Raw genomic sequence first — 18,996 nt, 5'->3', positions numbered from 1 at the left:
CAGCAGGCACGATATTTGCAGATCTTTGTGTCAAACACGCACTGGTGTCATGACCAATACTGGGAGGTCAACATGAAGTGCTGAACCGTTGTGCCAGCACAGGCCAGAGGAGATCAGGATGGTGAGCAGAGTCAGTGGTAAGAGTCCAGAGACATGGCATGGAAGGGAAGGTCTGGGACCTGGCCAAGGTGTAAGAGATAGCTGCGATGCTGCAGATTGTGTGTCCACCTGCTTTGTCTTGGACAGCCAGAGGCCCAGAGGAGAACAGGCCCAGACCATGAGTGCCTCCTGTCCTCTGCTGCACACCTGGAGATATGTTCCACTTTCTCCCAGAGCTCTCATAAAAAGATAAGTGATCAGAGTAACACCAGGCTGGCTGTACTGATGGCAACTGCCTTGGTCATGCCATGGGCATGGCACAGCAGGCACAGGGTTGGCAGTTCCCTGTGTCTCATAGGCACTGGTGATCTAGCCAATACTGGGAGGTCACATGAAGTGCTGAACCGCTTTGCCATCACTGGCCAAAGTAGAGCAGGATGGTGAGCAGAGTCAGAGGTAAGAGGGCAGAGAGTTGGCATGGAAAATGGGATGGTCTTGGAACTGGCCAAGGCGGAAGAGATAGCTCTGATGTGATAGCTGTGATGTTACTGACTGTGTGTCCTCTTGCTTTGTCTTGGACAGCCAGAGGCCCAGAGGAGAACATTCCCATGAATGCCTCCTGTCCTCTGTTGCTCACCGGGAGACATGTTCCACGATAAACAAGGACACAGATACAAAGATAAGTGATCAGAAAAACACCAGACTGGTTGTACTTCTGGGCATCAGCTGCTGGCACCTTCCTTGGTCATGGCATGGGCATGGCACAGCAGGAACAATGTTGGCAGTTCATTGTGTCAAACAGGCACTGGTGCCATGGCCAGCACTGGGAGGTCTCATGAAGTGCTAACCACGGTGCCCGCACAGGCCAGAGTAGAGCAGGATTATGAGCAGAGTCAGAGGTATGAGGGCAGAGAGTTGGCAGGGAAGAGATGGTCTGGGACCTGGCCATGGCAGCAGGGGTGTCTGTCTTGCTACGGATTGTGTGTCCTCTTTCTTTGTCTTGGACAGCCAGAGGCCCAGAGGAGAACATGCCCAGACCATGAGTGCCTCCTGTCCTCTGCTGCTCACCTGGAGACATGTTCCACGTTCTCCAAGAGCTCTTATAAAAAGATAAGTGATCAGAGTAACTCCAGGCTGGCTGTACTTCAGGGTATCACGCTGACAACAGCCTCGTTGACACCATGGGCAGGGCACAGCAGGCACAGTGTTGGCAGTTCCCTGTGTCACACACGCATTGGAGACATGAAGGCTGTAGGGATGTAATAAAAAGAGCTTCTCGCTGCTGCGAGCCCAGGCCAGAAAAAACAGGATGGTGAGCAGAGTCAGAGGTAAGAGGCCAGGAGAGATGGCATGGAAGGGAATGTCTAAGACCTGGGAATGGCGGCAGGCGTGTGTCTGATGCTCCAGACTGTGTGTCCTGTTGCTTTGTCTTGGACAGCCAGAGGCCCAGAGGAGAACATGCCCAGACCATGAGTGCCTCCTGTCCTCTGCTGCTCACCTGGAGACGTCTTCCACTTTCTCCAAAAGCTTTCATAAAAAGATAAGTGATCAGAGTAACACCAGGCTGGCTGTACTTCTGGGCATCAGCTCATGGCAACTGCCATAGTTGTGTCATGGGCATGGCACAGTGGAACAATGTTGGCAGTTCATTGTGTCAAACAGGCATTGGTGCCATGGCCAGCCCTGGGAGGTCACATGAAGTGCTGAACCCATTTGCCTGCAAAGGCCAGAGGAGAGCAGGATAGTGAGCAGATTCAGAGGTAAGAGGGCAGAGAGATGGCATGGAAAATGGGATGGTCTGGGACCTGCCCATGGAGGCAGAGAGAGCTGTGATGCTAGAGATTGTGTGTCCTCTGTCTTGGACGGCCAGAGGCCCAGAGGAGAACATGCCCAGACCATGAGTGCCTCCTGTCCTCTGCTGCTCACCTGGAGACATGTTCCACCTTACACAAGGACACTGATCCAAAGATAAGTGATCAGACAAAACCACCAGGCTGGCTGTACTGGGCATCAGCTGCTGGCAACTGCCTTGGTGATGCCATGGGCATGGCACAGCAGGCACGATATTTGCAGATCTTTGTGTCAAACACGCACTGGTGTCATGACCAATACTGGGAGGTCAACATGAAGTGCTGAACCGTTGTGCCAGCACAGGCCAGAGGAGATCAGGAGGGTGAGCAGAGTCAGTGGTAAGAGTCCAGAGACATGGCATGGAAGGGAAGGTCTGGGACCTGGCCAAGGTGTAAGAGATAGCTGCGATGCTGCAGATTGTGTGTCCACCTGCTTTGTCTTGGACAGCCAGAGGCCCAGAGGAGAACAGGCCCAGACCATGAGTGCCTCCTGTCCTCTGCTGCACACCTGGAGATATGTTCCACTTTCTCCCAGAGCTCTCATAAAAAGATAAGTGATCAGAGTAACACCAGGCTGGCTGTACTGATGGCAACTGCCTTGGTCATGCCATGGGCATGGCACAGCAGGCACAGGGTTGGCAGTTCCCTGTGTCTCATAGGCACTGGTGATCTAGCCAATATTGGGAGGTCACATGAAGTGCTGAACCCATTTGCCTGCAAAGGCCAGAGGAGAGCAGGATGGTGAGCAGAGTCAGAGGTAAGAGGGCAGAGAGTTGGCATGGAAAATGGGATGGTCTTGGAACTGGCCAAGGCGGAAGAGATAGCTCTGATGTGATAGCTGTGATGTTACTGACTGTGTGTCCTCTTGCTTTGTCTTGGACAGCCAGAGGCCCAGAGGAGAACATTCCCATGAATGCCTCCTGTCCTCTGCTGCTCACCGGGAGACATGTTCCACGATAAACAAGGACACAGATACAAAGATAAGTGATCAGAAAAACACCAGACTGGTTGTACTTCTGGGCATCAGCTGCTGGCACCTTCCTTGGTCATGGCATGGGCATGGCACAGCAGGAACAATGTTGGCAGTTCATTGTGTCAAACAGGCACTGGTGCCATGGCCAGCACTGGGAGGTCTCATGAAGTGCTAACCACGGTGCCCGCACAGGCCAGAGTAGAGCAGGATTATGAGCAGAGTCAGAGGTATGAGGGCAGAGAGTTGGCAGGGAAGAGATGGTCTGGGACCTGGCCATGGCAGCAGGGGTGTCTGTCTTGCTACGGATTGTGTGTCCTCTTTCTTTGTCTTGGACAGCCAGAGGCCCAGAGGAGAACATGCCCAGACCATGAGTGCCTCCTGTCCTCTGCTGCTCACCTGGAGACATGTTCCACGTTCTCCAAGAGCTCTTATAAAAAGATAAGTGATCAGAGTAACTCCAGGCTGGCTGTACTTCAGGGTATCACGCTGACAACAGCCTCGTTGACACCATGGGCAGGGCACAGCAGGCACAGTGTTGGCAGTTCCCTGTGTCACACACGCATTGGAGACATGAAGGCTGTAGGGATGTAATAAAAAGAGCTTCTCGCTGCTGCGAGCCCAGGCCAGAAAAAACAGGATGGTGAGCAGAGTCAGAGGTAAGAGGCCAGGAGAGATGGCATGGAAGGGAATGTCTAAGACCTGGGAAGGGCGGCAGGCGTGTGTCTGATGCTCCAGACTGTGTGTCCTGTTGCTTTGTCTTGGACAGCCAGAGGCCCAGAGGAGAACATGCCCAGACCATGAGTGCCTCCTGTCCTCTGCTGCTCACCTGGAGACGTCTTCCACTTTCTCCAAAAGCTCTCATAAAAAGATAAGTGATCAGAGTAACACCAGGCTGGCTGTACTTCTGGGCATCAGCTCATGGCAACTGCCATAGTTGTGTCATGGGCATGGCACAGTGGAACAATGTTGGCAGTTCATTGTGTCAAACAGGCATTGGTGCCATGGCCAGCCCTGGGAGGTCACATGAAGTGCTGAACCCATTTGCCTGCAAAGGCCAGAGGAGAGCAGGATAGTGAGCAGATTCAGAGGTAAGAGGGCAGAGAGATGGCATGGAAAATGGGATGGTCTGGGACCTGCCCATGGAGGCAGAGAAAGCTGTGATGCTAGAGATTGTGTGTCCTCTGTCTTGGACGGCCAGAGGCCCAGAGGAGAACATGCCCAGACCATGAGTGCCTCCTGTCCTCTGCTGCTCACCTGGAGACATGTTCCACCTTACACAAGGACACTGATCCAAAGATAAGTGATCAGACAAAACCACCAGGCTGGCTGTACTGGGCATCAGCTGCTGGCAACTGCCTTGGTGATGCCATGGGCATGGCACAGCAGGCACGATATTTGCAGATCTTTGTGTCAAACACGCACTGGTGTCATGACCAATACTGGGAGGTCAACATGAAGTGCTGAACCGTTGTGCCAGCACAGGCCAGAGGAGATCAGGAGGGTGAGCAGAGTCAGTGGTAAGAGTCCAGAGACATGGCATGGAAGGGAAGGTCTGGGACCTGGCCAAGGTGTAAGAGATAGCTGCGATGCTGCAGATTGTGTGTCCACCTGCTTTGTCTTGGACAGCCAGAGGCCCAGAGGAGAACAGGCCCAGACCATGAGTGCCTCCTGTCCTCTGCTGCACACCTGGAGATATGTTCCACTTTCTCCCAGAGCTCTCATAAAAAGATAAGTGATCAGAGTAACACCAGGCTGGCTGTACTGATGGCAACTGCCTTGGTCATGCCATGGGCATGGCACAGCAGGCACAGGGTTGGCAGTTCCCTGTGTCTCATAGGCACTGGTGATCTAGCCAATATTGGGAGGTCACATGAAGTGCTGAACCCATTTGCCTGCAAAGGCCAGAGGAGAGCAGGATGGTGAGCAGAGTCAGAGGTAAGAGGGCAGAGAGTTGGCATGGAAAATGGGATGGTCTTGGAACTGGCCAAGGCGGAAGAGATAGCTCTGATGTGATAGCTGTGATGTTACTGACTGTGTGTCCTCTTGCTTTGTCTTGGACAGCCAGAGGCCCAGAGGAGAACATTCCCATGAATGCCTCCTGTCCTCTGCTGCTCACCGGGAGACATGTTCCACGATAAACAAGGACACAGATACAAAGATAAGTGATCAGAAAAACACCAGACTGGTTGTACTTCTGGGCATCAGCTGCTGGCACCTTCCTTGGTCATGGCATGGGCATGGCACAGCAGGAACAATGTTGGCAGTTCATTGTGTCAAACAGGCACTGGTGCCATGGCCAGCACTGGGAGGTCTCATGAAGTGCTAACCACGGTGCCCGCACAGGCCAGAGTAGAGCAGGATTATGAGCAGAGTCAGAGGTATGAGGGCAGAGAGTTGGCAGGGAAGAGATGGTCTGGGACCTGGCCATGGCGGCAGGGGTGTCTGTCTTGCTACGGATTGTGTGTCCTCTTTCTTTGTCTTGGACAGCCAGAGGCCCAGAGGAGAACATGCCCAGACCATGAGTGCCTCCTGTCCTCTGCTGCTCACCTGGAGACATGTTCCACGTTCTCCAAGAGCTCTTATAAAAAGATAAGTGATCAGAGTAACTCCAGGCTGGCTGTACTTCAGGGTATCACGCTGACAACAGCCTCGTTGACACCATGGGCAGGGCACAGCAGGCACAGTGTTGGCAGTTCCCTGTGTCACACACGCATTGGAGACATGATGGCCGTAGGGACGTAATAAAAAGAGCTTCTCGCTGCTGCGAGCCCAGGCCAGAAAAAACAGGATGGTGAGCAGAGTCAGAGGTAAGAGGCCAGGAGAGATGGCATGGAAGGGAATGTCTAAGACCTGGGAAGGGCGGCAGGCGTGTGTCTGATGCTCCAGACTGTGTGTCCTGTTGCTTTGTCTTGGACAGCCAGAGGCCCAGAGGAGAACATGCCCAGACCATGAGTGCCTCCTGTCCTCTGCTGCTCACCTGGAGACGTCTTCCACTTTCTCCAAAAGCTCTCATAAAAAGATAAGTGATCAGAGTAACACCAGGCTGGCTGTACTTCTGGGCATCAGCTCATGGCAACGGCCATAGTTGTGTCATGGGCATGGCACAGTGGAACAATGTTGGCAGTTCATTGTGTCAAACAGGCATTGGTGCCATGGCCAGCCAATAATGGGAGGTCACATGAAGTGCTGAACCCATTTGCCTGCAAAGGCCAGAGGAGAGCAGGATAGTGAGCAGATTCAGAGGTAAGAGGGCAGAGAGATGGCATGGAAAATGGGATGGTCTGGGACCTGCCCATGGAGGCAGAGAGAGCTGTGATGCTAGAGATTGTGTGTCCTCTGTCTTGGACGGCCAGAGGCCCAGAGGAGAACATGCCCAGACCATGAGTGCCTCCTGTCCTCTGCTGCTCACCTGGAGACATGTTCCACCTTACACAAGGACACTGATCCAAAGATAAGTGATCAGACAAAACCACCAGGCTGGCTGTACTGGGCATCAGCTGCTGGCAACTGCCTTGGTGATGCCATGGGCATGGCACAGCAGGCACGATATTTGCAGATCTTTGTGTCAAACACGCACTGGTGTCATGACCAATACTGGGAGGTCAACATGAAGTGCTGAACCGTTGTGCCAGCACAGGCCAGAGGAGATCAGGAGGGTGAGCAGAGTCAGTGGTAAGAGTCCAGAGACATGGCATGGAAGGGAAGGTCTGGGACCTGGCCAAGGTGTAAGAGATAGCTGCGATGCTGCAGATTGTGTGTCCACCTGCTTTGTCTTGGACAGCCAGAGGCCCAGAGGAGAACAGGCCCAGACCATGAGTGCCTCCTGTCCTCTGCTGCACACCTGGAGATATGTTCCACTTTCTCCCAGAGCTCTCATAAAAAGATAAGTGATCAGAGTAACACCAGGCTGGCTGTACTGATGGCAACTGCCTTGGTCATGCCATGGGCATGGCACAGCAGGCACAGGGTTGGCAGTTCCCTGTGTCTCATAGGCACTGGTGATCTAGCCAATAATGGGAGGTCAAATGAAGTGCTGAACCGCTTTGCCAGCACTGGCCAAAGTAGAGCAGGATGGTGAGCAGAGTCAGAGGTAAGAGGGCAGAGAGTTGGCATGGAAAATGGGATGGTCTTGGAACTGGCCAATGCGGAAGAGATAGCTCTGATGTGATAGCTGTGATGTTACTGACTGTGTGTCCTCTTGCTTTGTCTTGGACAGCCAGAGGCCCAGAGGAGAACATTCCCATGAATGCCTCCTGTCCTCTGCTGCTCACCGGGAGACATGTTCCACGATAAACAAGGACACAGATACAAAGATAAGTGATCAGAAAAACACCAGACTGGTTGTACTTCTGGGCATCAGCTGCTGGCACCTTCCTTGGTCATGGCATGGGCATGGCACAGCAGGAACAATGTTGGCAGTTCATTGTGTCAAACAGGCACTGGTGCCATGGCCAGCACTGGGAGGTCTCATGAAGTGCTAACCACGGTGCCCGCACAGGCCAGAGTAGAGCAGGATTATGAGCAGAGTCAGAGGTATGAGGGCAGAGAGTTGGCAGGGAAGAGATGGTCTGGGACCTGGCCATGGCGGCAGGGGTGTCTGTCTTGCTACGGATTGTGTGTCCTCTTTCTTTGTCTTGGACAGCCAGAGGCCCAGAGGAGAACATGCCCAGACCATGAGTGCCTCCTGTCCTCTGCTGCTCACCTGGAGACATGTTCCACGTTCTCCAAGAGCTCTTATAAAAAGATAAGTGATCAGAGTAACTCCAGGCTGGCTGTACTTCAGGGTATCACGCTGACAACAGCCTCGTTGACACCATGGGCAGGGCACAGCAGGCACAGTGTTGGCAGTTCCCTGTGTCACACACGCATTGGAGACATGATGGCCGTAGGGACGTAATAAAAAGAGCTTCTCGCTGCTGCGAGCCCAGGCCAGAAAAAACAGGATGGTGAGCAGAGTCAGAGGTAAGAGGCCAGGAGAGATGGCATGGAAGGGAATGTCTAAGACCTGGGAAGGGCGGCAGGCGTGTGTCTGATGCTCCAGACTGTGTGTCCTGTTGCTTTGTCTTGGACAGCCAGAGGCCCAGAGGAGAACATGCCCAGACCATGAGTGCCTCCTGTCCTCTGCTGCTCACCTGGAGACGTCTTCCACTTTCTCCAAAAGCTCTCATAAAAAGATAAGTGATCAGAGTAACACCAGGCTGGCTGTACTTCTGGGCATCAGCTCATGGCAACGGCCATAGTTGTGTCATGGGCATGGCACAGTGGAACAATGTTGGCAGTTCATTGTGTCAAACAGGCATTGGTGCCATGGCCAGCCAATAATGGGAGGTCACATGAAGTGCTGAACCCATTTGCCTGCAAAGGCCAGAGGAGAGCAGGATAGTGAGCAGATTCAGAGGTAAGAGGGCAGAGAGATGGCATGGAAAATGGGATGGTCTGGGACCTGCCCATGGAGGCAGAGAGAGCTGTGATGCTAGAGATTGTGTGTCCTCTGTCTTGGACGGCCAGAGGCCCAGAGGAGAACATGCCCAGACCATGAGTGCCTCCTGTCCTCTGCTGCTCACCTGGAGACATGTTCCACCTTACACAAGGACACTGATCCAAAGATAAGTGATCAGACAAAACCACCAGGCTGGCTGTACTGGGCATCAGCTGCTGGTAACTGCCTTGGTGATGCCATGGGCATGGCACAGCAGGCACGATATTTGCAGATCTTTGTGTCAAACACGCACTGGTGTCATGACCAATACTGGGAGGTCAACATGAAGTGCTGAACCGTTGTGCCAGCACAGGCCAGAGGAGATCAGGATGGTGAGCAGAGTCAGTTGTAAGAGTCCAGAGACATGGCATGGAAGGGAAGGTCTGGGACCTGGCCAAGGTGTAAGAGATAGCTGTGATGCTGCAGATTGTGTGTCCACCTGCTTTGTCTTGGACAGCCAGAGGCCCAGAGGAGAACATGCCCAGACCATGAGTGCCTCCTGTCCTCTGCTGCACACCTGGAGATATGTTCCACTTTCTCCCAGAGCTCTCATAAAAAGATAAGTGATCAGAGTAACACCAGGCTGGCTGTACTGATGGCAACTGCCTTGGTCATGCCATGGGCATGGCACAGCAGGCACAGGGTTGGCAGTTCCCTGTGTCTCATAGGCACTGGTGATCTAGCCAATATTGGGAGGTCACATGAAGTGCTGAACCCATTTGCCTGCAAAGGCCAGAGGAGAGCAGGATGGTGAGCAGAGTCAGAGGTAAGAGGGCAGAGAGTTGGCATGGAAAATGGGATGGTCTTGGAACTGGCCAAGGCGGAAGAGATAGCTCTGATGTGATAGCTGTGATGTTACTGACTGTGTGTCCTCTTGCTTTGTCTTGGACAGCCAGAGGCCCAGAGGAGAACATTCCCATGAATGCCTCCTGTCCTCTGCTGCTCACCGGGAGACATGTTCCACGATAAACAAGGACACAGATACAAAGATAAGTGATCAGAAAAACACCAGACTGGTTGTACTTCTGGGCATCAGCTGCTGGCACCTTCCTTGGTCATGGCATGGGCATGGCACAGCAGGAACAATGTTGGCAGTTCATTGTGTCAAACAGGCACTGGTGCCATGGCCAGCACTGGGAGGTCTCATGAAGTGCTAACCACGGTGCCCGCACAGGCCAGAGTAGAGCAGGATTATGAGCAGAGTCAGAGGTATGAGGGCAGAGAGTTGGCAGGGAAGAGATGGTCTGGGACCTGGCCATGGCGGCAGGGGTGTCTGTCTTGCTACGGATTGTGTGTCCTCTTTCTTTGTCTTGGACAGCCAGAGGCCCAGAGGAGAACATGCCCAGACCATGAGTGCCTCCTGTCCTCTGCTGCTCACCTGGAGACATGTTCCACGTTCTCCAAGAGCTCTTATAAAAAGATAAGTGATCAGAGTAACTCCAGGCTGGCTGTACTTCAGGGTATCACGCTGACAACAGCCTCGTTGACACCATGGGCAGGGCACAGCAGGCACAGTGTTGGCAGTTCCCTGTGTCACACACGCATTGGAGACATGATGGCCGTAGGGACGTAATAAAAAGAGCTTCTCGCTGCTGCGAGCCCAGGCCAGAAAAAACAGGATGGTGAGCAGAGTCAGAGGTAAGAGGCCAGGAGAGATGGCATGGAAGGGAATGTCTAAGACCTGGGAAGGGCGGCAGGCGTGTGTCTGATGCTCCAGACTGTGTGTCCTGTTGCTTTGTCTTGGACAGCCAGAGGCCCAGAGGAGAACATGCCCAGACCATGAGTGCCTCCTGTCCTCTGCTGCTCACCTGGAGACGTCTTCCACTTTCTCCAAAAGCTCTCATAAAAAGATAAGTGATCAGAGTAACACCAGGCTGGCTGTACTTCTGGGCATCAGCTCATGGCAACGGCCATAGTTGTGTCATGGGCATGGCACAGTGGAACAATGTTGGCAGTTCATTGTGTCAAACAGGCATTGGTGCCATGGCCAGCCAATAATGGGAGGTCACATGAAGTGCTGAACCCATTTGCCTGCAAAGGCCAGAGGAGAGCAGGATAGTGAGCAGATTCAGAGGTAAGAGGGCAGAGAGATGGCATGGAAAATGGGATGGTCTGGGACCTGCCCATGGAGGCAGAGAGAGCTGTGATGCTAGAGATTGTGTGTCCTCTGTCTTGGACGGCCAGAGGCCCAGAGGAGAACATGCCCAGACCATGAGTGCCTCCTGTCCTCTGCTGCTCACCTGGAGACATGTTCCACCTTACACAAGGACACTGATCCAAAGATAAGTGATCAGACAAAACCACCAGGCTGGCTGTACTGGGCATCAGCTGCTGGCAACTGCCTTGGTGATGCCATGGGCATGGCACAGCAGGCACGATATTTGCAGATCTTTGTGTCAAACACGCACTGGTGTCATGACCAATACTGGGAGGTCAACATGAAGTGCTGAACCGTTGTGCCAGCACAGGCCAGAGGAGATCAGGAGGGTGAGCAGAGTCAGTGGTAAGAGTCCAGAGACATGGCATGGAAGGGAAGGTCTGGGACCTGGCCAAGGTGTAAGAGATAGCTGCGATGCTGCAGATTGTGTGTCCACCTGCTTTGTCTTGGACAGCCAGAGGCCCAGAGGAGAACAGGCCCAGACCATGAGTGCCTCCTGTCCTCTGCTGCACACCTGGAGATATGTTCCACTTTCTCCCAGAGCTCTCATAAAAAGATAAGTGATCAGAGTAACACCAGGCTGGCTGTACTGATGGCAACTGCCTTGGTCATGCCATGGGCATGGCACAGCAGGCACAGGGTTGGCAGTTCCCTGTGTCTCATAGGCACTGGTGATCTAGCCAATAATGGGAGGTCAAATGAAGTGCTGAACCGCTTTGCCAGCACTGGCCAAAGTAGAGCAGGATGGTGAGCAGAGTCAGAGGTAAGAGGGCAGAGAGTTGGCATGGAAAATGGGATGGTCTTGGAACTGGCCAATGCGGAAGAGATAGCTCTGATGTGATAGCTGTGATGTTACTGACTGTGTGTCCTCTTGCTTTGTCTTGGACAGCCAGAGGCCCAGAGGAGAACATTCCCATGAATGCCTCCTGTCCTCTGCTGCTCACCGGGAGACATGTTCCACGATAAACAAGGACACAGATACAAAGATAAGTGATCAGAAAAACACCAGACTGGTTGTACTTCTGGGCATCAGCTGCTGGCACCTTCCTTGGTCATGGCATGGGCATGGCACAGCAGGAACAATGTTGGCAGTTCATTGTGTCAAACAGGCACTGGTGCCATGGCCAGCACTGGGAGGTCTCATGAAGTGCTAACCACGGTGCCCGCACAGGCCAGAGTAGAGCAGGATTATGAGCAGAGTCAGAGGTATGAGGGCAGAGAGTTGGCAGGGAAGAGATGGTCTGGGACCTGGCCATGGCGGCAGGGGTGTCTGTCTTGCTACGGATTGTGTGTCCTCTTTCTTTGTCTTGGACAGCCAGAGGCCCAGAGGAGAACATGCCCAGACCATGAGTGCCTCCTGTCCTCTGCTGCTCACCTGGAGACATGTTCCACGTTCTCCAAGAGCTCTTATAAAAAGATAAGTGATCAGAGTAACTCCAGGCTGGCTGTACTTCAGGGTATCACGCTGACAACAGCCTCGTTGACACCATGGGCAGGGCACAGCAGGCACAGTGTTGGCAGTTCCCTGTGTCACACACGCATTGGAGACATGAAGGCTGTAGGGATGTAATAAAAAGAGCTTCTCGCTGCTGCGAGCCCAGGCCAGAAAAAACAGGATGGTGAGCAGAGTCAGAGGTAAGAGGCCAGGAGAGATGGCATGGAAGGGAATGTCTAAGACCTGGGAAGGGCGGCAGGCGTGTGTCTGATGCTCCAGACTGTGTGTCCTGTTGCTTTGTCTTGGACAGCCAGAGGCCCAGAGGAGAACATGCCCAGACCATGAGTGCCTCCTGTCCTCTGCTGCTCACCTGGAGACGTCTTCCACTTTCTCCAAAAGCTCTCATAAAAAGATAAGTGATCAGAGTAACACCAGGCTGGCTGTACTTCTGGGCATCAGCTCATGGCAACTGCCATAGTTGTGTCATGGGCATGGCTCAGTGGAACAGTGTTGGCAGTTCATTGTGTCAAACAGGCATTGGTGCCATGGCCAGCCCTGGGAGGTCACATGAAGTGCTGAACCCATTTGCCTGCAAAGGCCAGAGGAAAGCAGGATAGTGAGCAGATTCAGAGGTAAGAGGGCAGAGAGATGGCATGGAAAATGGGATGGTCTGGGACCTGCCCATGGAGGCAGAGAGAGCTGTGATGCTAGAGATTGTGTGTCCTCTGTCTTGGACGGCCAGAGGCCCAGAGGAGAACATGCCCAGACCATGAGTGCCTCCTGTCCTCTGCTGCTCACCTGGAGACATGTTCCACCTTACACAAGGACACTGATCCAAAGATAAGTGATCAGACAAAACCACCAGGCTGGCTGTACTGGGCATCAGCTGCTGGCAACTGCCTTGGTGATGCCATGGGCATGGCACAGCAGGCACGATATTTGCAGATCTTTGTGTCAAACACGCACTGGTGTCATGACCAATACTGGGAGGTCAACATGAAGTGCTGAACCGTTGTGCCAGCACAGGCCAGAGGAGATCAGGAGGGTGAGCAGAGTCAGTGGTAAGAGTCCAGAGACATGGCATGGAAGGGAAGGTCTGGGACCTGGCCAAGGTGTAAGAGATAGCTGCGATGCTGCAGATTGTGTGTCCACCTGCTTTGTCTTGGACAGCCAGAGGCCCAGAGGAGAACAGGCCCAGACCATGAGTGCCTCCTGTCCTCTGCTGCACACCTGGAGATATGTTCCACTTTCTCCCAGAGCTCTCATAAAAAGATAAGTGATCAGAGTAACACCAGGCTGGCTGTACTGATGGCAACTGCCTTGGTCATGCCATGGGCATGGCACAGCAGGCACAGGGTTGGCAGTTCCCTGTGTCTCATAGGCACTGGTGATCTAGCCAATATTGGGAGGTCACATGAAGTGCTGAACCCATTTGCCTGCAAAGGCCAGAGGAGAGCAGGATGGTGAGCAGAGTCAGAGGTAAGAGGGCAGAGAGTTGGCATGGAAAATGGGATGGTCTTGGAACTGGCCAAGGCGGAAGAGATAGCTCTGATGTGATAGCTGTGATGTTACTGACTGTGTGTCCTCTTGCTTTGTCTTGGACAGCCAGAGGCCCAGAGGAGAACATTCCCATGAATGCCTCCTGTCCTCTGCTGCTCACCGGGAGACATGTTCCACGATAAACAAGGACACAGATACAAAGATAAGTGATCAGAAAAACACCAGACTGGTTGTACTTCTGGGCATCAGCTGCTGGCACCTTCCTTGGTCATGGCATGGGCATGGCACAGCAGGAACAATGTTGGCAGTTCATTGTGTCAAACAGGCACTGGTGCCATGGCCAGCACTGGGAGGTCTCATGAAGTGCTAACCACGGTGCCCGCACAGGCCAGAGTAGAGCAGGATTATGAGCAGAGTCAGAGGTATGAGGGCAGAGAGTTGGCAGGGAAGAGATGGTCTGGGACCTGGCCATGGCAGCAGGGGTGTCTGTCTTGCTACGGATTGTGTGTCCTCTTTCTTTGTCTTGGACAGCCAGAGGCCCAGAGGAGAACATGCCCAGACCATGAGTGCCTCCTGTCCTCTGCTGCTCACCTGGAGACATGTTCCACGTTCTCCAAGAGCTCTTATAAAAAGATAAGTGATCAGAGTAACTCCAGGCTGGCTGTACTTCAGGGTATCACGCTGACAACAGCCTCGTTGACACCATGGGCAGGGCACAGCAGGCACAGTGTTGGCAGTTCCCTGTGTCACACACGCATTGGAGACATGAAGGCTGTAGGGATGTAATAAAAAGAGCTTCTCGCTGCTGCGAGCCCAGGCCAGAAAAAACAGGATGGTGAGCAGAGTCAGAGGTAAGAGGCCAGGAGAGATGGCATGGAAGGGAATGTCTAAGACCTGGGAAGGGCGGCAGGCGTGTGTCTGATGCTCCAGACTGTGTGTCCTGTTGCTTTGTCTTGGACAGCCAGAGGCCCAGAGGAGAACATGCCCAGACCATGAGTGCCTCCTGTCCTCTGCTGCTCACCTGGAGACGTCTTCCACTTTCTCCAAAAGCTCTCATAAAAAGATAAGTGATCAGAGTAACACCAGGCTGGCTGTACTTCTGGGCATCAGCTCATGGCAACTGCCATAGTTGTGTCATGGGCATGGCTCAGTGGAACAGTGTTGGCAGTTCATTGTGTCAAACAGGCATTGGTGCCATGGCCAGCCCTGGGAGGTCACATGAAGTGCTGAACCCATTTGCCTGCAAAGGCCAGAGGAGAGCAGGATAGTGAGCAGATTCAGAGGTAAGAGGGCAGAGAGATGGCATGGAAAATGGGATGGTCTGGGACCTGCCCATGGAGGCAGAGAGAGCTGTGATGCTAGAGATTGTGTGTCCTCTGTCTTGGACGGCCAGAGGCCCAGAGGAGAACATGCCCAGACCATGAGTGCCTCCTGTCCTCTGCTGCTCACCTGGAGACATGTTCCACCTTACACAAGGACACTGATCCAAAGATAAGTGATCAGACAAAACCACCAGGCTGGCTGTACTGGGCATCAGCTGCTGGCAACTGCCTTGGTGATGCCATGGGCATGGCACAGCAGGCACGATATTTGCAGATCTTTGTGTCAAACACGCACTGGTGTCATGACCAATACTGGGAGGTCAACATGAAGTGCTGAACCGTTGTGCCAGCACAGGCCAGAGGAGATCAGGAGGGTGAGCAGAGTCAGTGGTAAGAGTCCAGAGACATGGCATGGAAGGGAAGGTCTGGGACCTGGCCAAGGTGTAAGAGATAGCTGCGATGCTGCAGATTGTGTGTCCACCTGCTTTGTCTTGGACAGCCAGAGGCCCAGAGGAGAACAGGCCCAGACCATGAGTGCCTCCTGTCCTCTGCTGCACACCTGGAGATATGTTCCACTTTCTCCCAGAGCTCTCATAAAAAGATAAGTGATCAGAGTAACACCAGGCTGGCTGTACTGATGGCAACTGCCTTGGTCATGCCATGGGCATGGCACAGCAGGCACAGGGTTGGCAGTTCCCTGTGTCTCATAGGCACTGGTGATCTAGCCAATATTGGGAGGTCACATGAAGTGCTGAACCCATTTGCCTGCAAAGGCCAGAGGAGAGCAGGATGGTGAGCAGAGTCAGAGGTAAGAGGGCAGAGAGTTGGCATGGAAAATGGGATGGTCTTGGAACTGGCCAAGGCGGAAGAGATAGCTCTGATGTGATAGCTGTGATGTTACTGACTGTGTGTCCTCTTGCTTTGTCTTGGACAGCCAGAGGCCCAGAGGAGAACATTCCCATGAATGCCTCCTGTCCTCTGCTGCTCACCGGGAGACATGTTCCACAGTAAACAAGGACACAGATACAAAGATAAGTGATCAGAAAAACACCAGACTGGTTGTACTTCTGGGCATCAGCTGCTGGCACCTTCCTTGGTCATGGCATGGGCATGGCACAGCAGGAACAATGTTGGCAGTTCATTGTGTCAAACAGGCACTGGTGCCATGGCCAGCACTGGGAGGTCTCATGAAGTGCTAACCACGGTGCCCGCACAGGCCAGAGTAGAGCAGGATTAGGAGCAGAGTCAGAGGTATGAGGGCAGAGAGTTGGCAGGGAAGAGATGGTCTGGGACCTGGCCATGGCAGCAGGGGTGTCTGTCTTGCTACGGATTGTGTGTCCTCTTTCTTTGTCTTGGACAGCCAGAGGCCCAGAGGAGAACATGCCCAGACCATGAGTGCCTCCTGTCCTCTGCTGCTCACCTGGAGACATGTTCCACGTTCTCCAAGAGCTCTTATAAAAAGATAAGTGATCAGAGTAACTCCAGGCTGGCTGTACTTCAGGGTATCACGCTGACAACAGCCTCGTTGACACCATGGGCAGGGCACAGCAGGCACAGTGTTGGCAGTTCCCTGTGTCACACACGCATTGGAGACATGAAGGCTGTAGGGATGTAATAAAAAGAGCTTCTCGCTGCTGCGAGCCCAGGCCAGAAAAAACAGGATGGTGAGCAGAGTCAGAGGTAAGAGGCCAGGAGAGATGGCATGGAAGGGAATGTCTAAGACCTGGGAAGGGCGGCAGGCGTGTGTCTGATGCTCCAGACTGTGTGTCCTGTTGCTTTGTCTTGGACAGCCAGAGGCCCAGAGGAGAACATGCCCAGACCATGAGTGCCTCCTGTCCTCTGCTGCTCACCTGGAGACGTCTTCCACTTTCTCCAAAAGCTCTCATAAAAAGATAAGTGATCAGAGTAACACCAGGCTGGCTGTACTTCTGGGCATCAGCTCATGGCAACTGCCATAGTTGTGTCATGGGCATGGCTCAGTGGAACAGTGTTGGCAGTTCATTGTGTCAAACAGGCATTGGTGCCATGGCCAGCCCTGGGAGGTCACATGAAGTGCTGAACCCATTTGCCTGCAAAGGCCAGAGGAGAGCAGGATAGTGAGCAGATTCAGAGGTAAGAGGGCAGAGAGATGGCATGGAAAATGGGATGGTCTGGGACCTGCCCATGGAGGCAGAGAAAGCTGTGATGCAAGAGATTGTGTGTCCTCTGTCTTGGACGGCCAGAGGCCCAGAGGAGAACATGCCCAGACCATGAGTGCCTCCTGTCCTCTGCTGCTCACCTGGAGACATGTTCCACCTTACACAAGGACACTGATCCAAAGATAAGTGATCAGACAAAACCACCAGGCTGGCTGTACTGGGCATCAGCTGCTGGCAACTGCCTTGGTGATGCCATGGGCATGGCACAGCAGGCACGATATTTGCAGATCTTTGTGTCAAACACGCACTGGTGTCATGACCAATACTGGGAGGTCAACATGAAGTGCTGAACCGTTGTGCCAGCACAGGCCAGAGGAGATCAGGAGGGTGAGCAGAGTCAGTGGTAAGAGTCCAGAGACATGGCATGGAAGGGAAGGTCTGGGACCTGGCCAAGGTGTAAGAGATAGCTGCGATGCTGCAGATTGTGTGTCCACCTGCTTTGTCTTGGACAGCCAGAGGCCCAGAGGAGAACAGGCCCAGACCATGAGTGCCTCCTGTCCTCTGCTGCACACCTGGAGATATGTTCCACTTTCTCCCAGAGCTCTCATAAAAAGATAAGTGATCAGAGTAACACCAGGCTGGCTGTACTGATGGCAACTGCCTTGGTCATGCCATGGGCATGGCACAGCAGGCACAGGGTTGGCAGTTCCCTGTGTCTCATAGGCACTGGTGATCTAGCCAATATTGGGAGGTCACATGAAGTGCTGAACCCATTTGCCTGCAAAGGCCAGAGGAGAGCAGGATGGTGAGCAGAGTCAGAGGTAAGAGGGCAGAGAGTTGGCATGGAAAATGGGATGGTCTTGGAACTGGCCAAGGCGGAAGAGATAGCTCTGATGTGATAGCTGTGATGTTACTGACTGTGTGTCCTCTTGCTTTGTCTTGGACAGCCAGAGGCCCAGAGGAGAACATTCCCATGAATGCCTCCTGTCCTCTGCTGCTCACCGGGAGACATGTTCCACGATAAACAAGGACACAGATACAAAGATAAGTGATCAGAAAAACACCAGACTGGTTGTACTTCTGGGCATCAGCTGCTGGCACCTTCCTTGGTCATGGCATGGGCATGGCACAGCAGGAACAATGTTGGCAGTTCATTGTGTCAAACAGGCACTGGTGCCATGGCCAGCACTGGGAGGTCACATGAAGTGCTAACCACGGTGCCCGCACAGGCCAGAGTAGAGCAGGATTATGAGCAGAGTCAGAGGTATGAGGGCAGAGAGTTGGCAGGGAAGAGATGGTCTGGGACCTGGCCATGGCGGCAGGGGTGTCTGTCTTGCTACGGATTGTGTGTCCTCTTTCTTTGTCTTGGACAGCCAGAGGCCCAGAGGAGAACATGCCCAGACCATGAGTGCCTCCTGTCCTCTGCTGCTCACCTGGAGACATGTTCCACGTTCTCCAAGAGCTCTTATAAAAAGATAAGTGATCAGAGTAACTCCAGGCTGGCTGTACTTCAGGGTATCACGCTGACAACAGCCTCGTTGACACCATGGGCAGGGCACAGCAGGCACAGTGTTGGCAGTTCCCTGTGTCACACACGCATTGGAGACATGAAGGCTGTAGGGATGTAATAAAAAGAGCTTCTCGCTGCTGCGAGCCCAGGCCAGAAAAAACAGGATGGTGAGCAGAGTCAGAGGTAAGAGGCCAGGAGAGATGGCATGGAAGGGAATGTCTAAGACCTGGGAATGGCGGCAGGCGTGTGTCTGATGCTCCAGACTGTGTGTCCTGTTGCTTTGTCTTGGACAGCCAGAGGCCCAGAGGAGAACATGCCCAGACCATGAGTGCCTCCTGTCCTCTGCTGCTCACCTGGAGACGTCTTCCACTTTCTCCAAAAGCTCTCATAAAAAGATAAGTGATCAGAGTAACACCAGGCTGGCTGTACTTCTGGGCATCAGCTCATGGCAACGGCCATAGTTGTGTCATGGGCATGGCACAGAGGAACAATGTTGGCAGTTCATTGTGTCAAACAGGCATTGGTGCCATGG

The 18,996-nt window shown here is 53.3% G+C and overlaps 2 long non-coding RNA genes across 2 annotated transcripts; both read left to right on the top strand.

The window, feature by feature from the left end:
• Nucleotides 1-6,749: 6,749 nt before the first annotated feature.
• Nucleotides 6,750-10,807, top strand: LOC121107443. Its single transcript, XR_005841596.1, has 4 exons — nt 6,750-7,012; nt 7,139-7,455; nt 7,565-9,610; nt 9,720-10,807. It is a non-coding gene; the product is annotated as an uncharacterized LOC121107443 (long non-coding RNA).
• Nucleotides 10,808-11,059: 252 nt separating this feature from the next.
• Nucleotides 11,060-12,387, top strand: LOC121107442. The gene is made up of 3 exons (XR_005841594.1): nt 11,060-11,322; nt 11,449-11,765; nt 11,875-12,387. It is a non-coding gene; the product is annotated as an uncharacterized LOC121107442 (long non-coding RNA).
• The last annotated feature ends 6,609 nt before the right edge of the window (nt 12,388-18,996 follow it).

Source organism: Gallus gallus, chromosome 1 (assembly GCF_016699485.2).
Source record: "Gallus gallus isolate bGalGal1 chromosome 1, bGalGal1.mat.broiler.GRCg7b, whole genome shotgun sequence".
Taxonomy (NCBI): Eukaryota; Metazoa; Chordata; class Aves; order Galliformes; family Phasianidae; genus Gallus; species Gallus gallus.
Note: the sequence above shows the minus strand (reverse complement) of the source record. Positions and strands in the feature narration are given on the sequence as shown.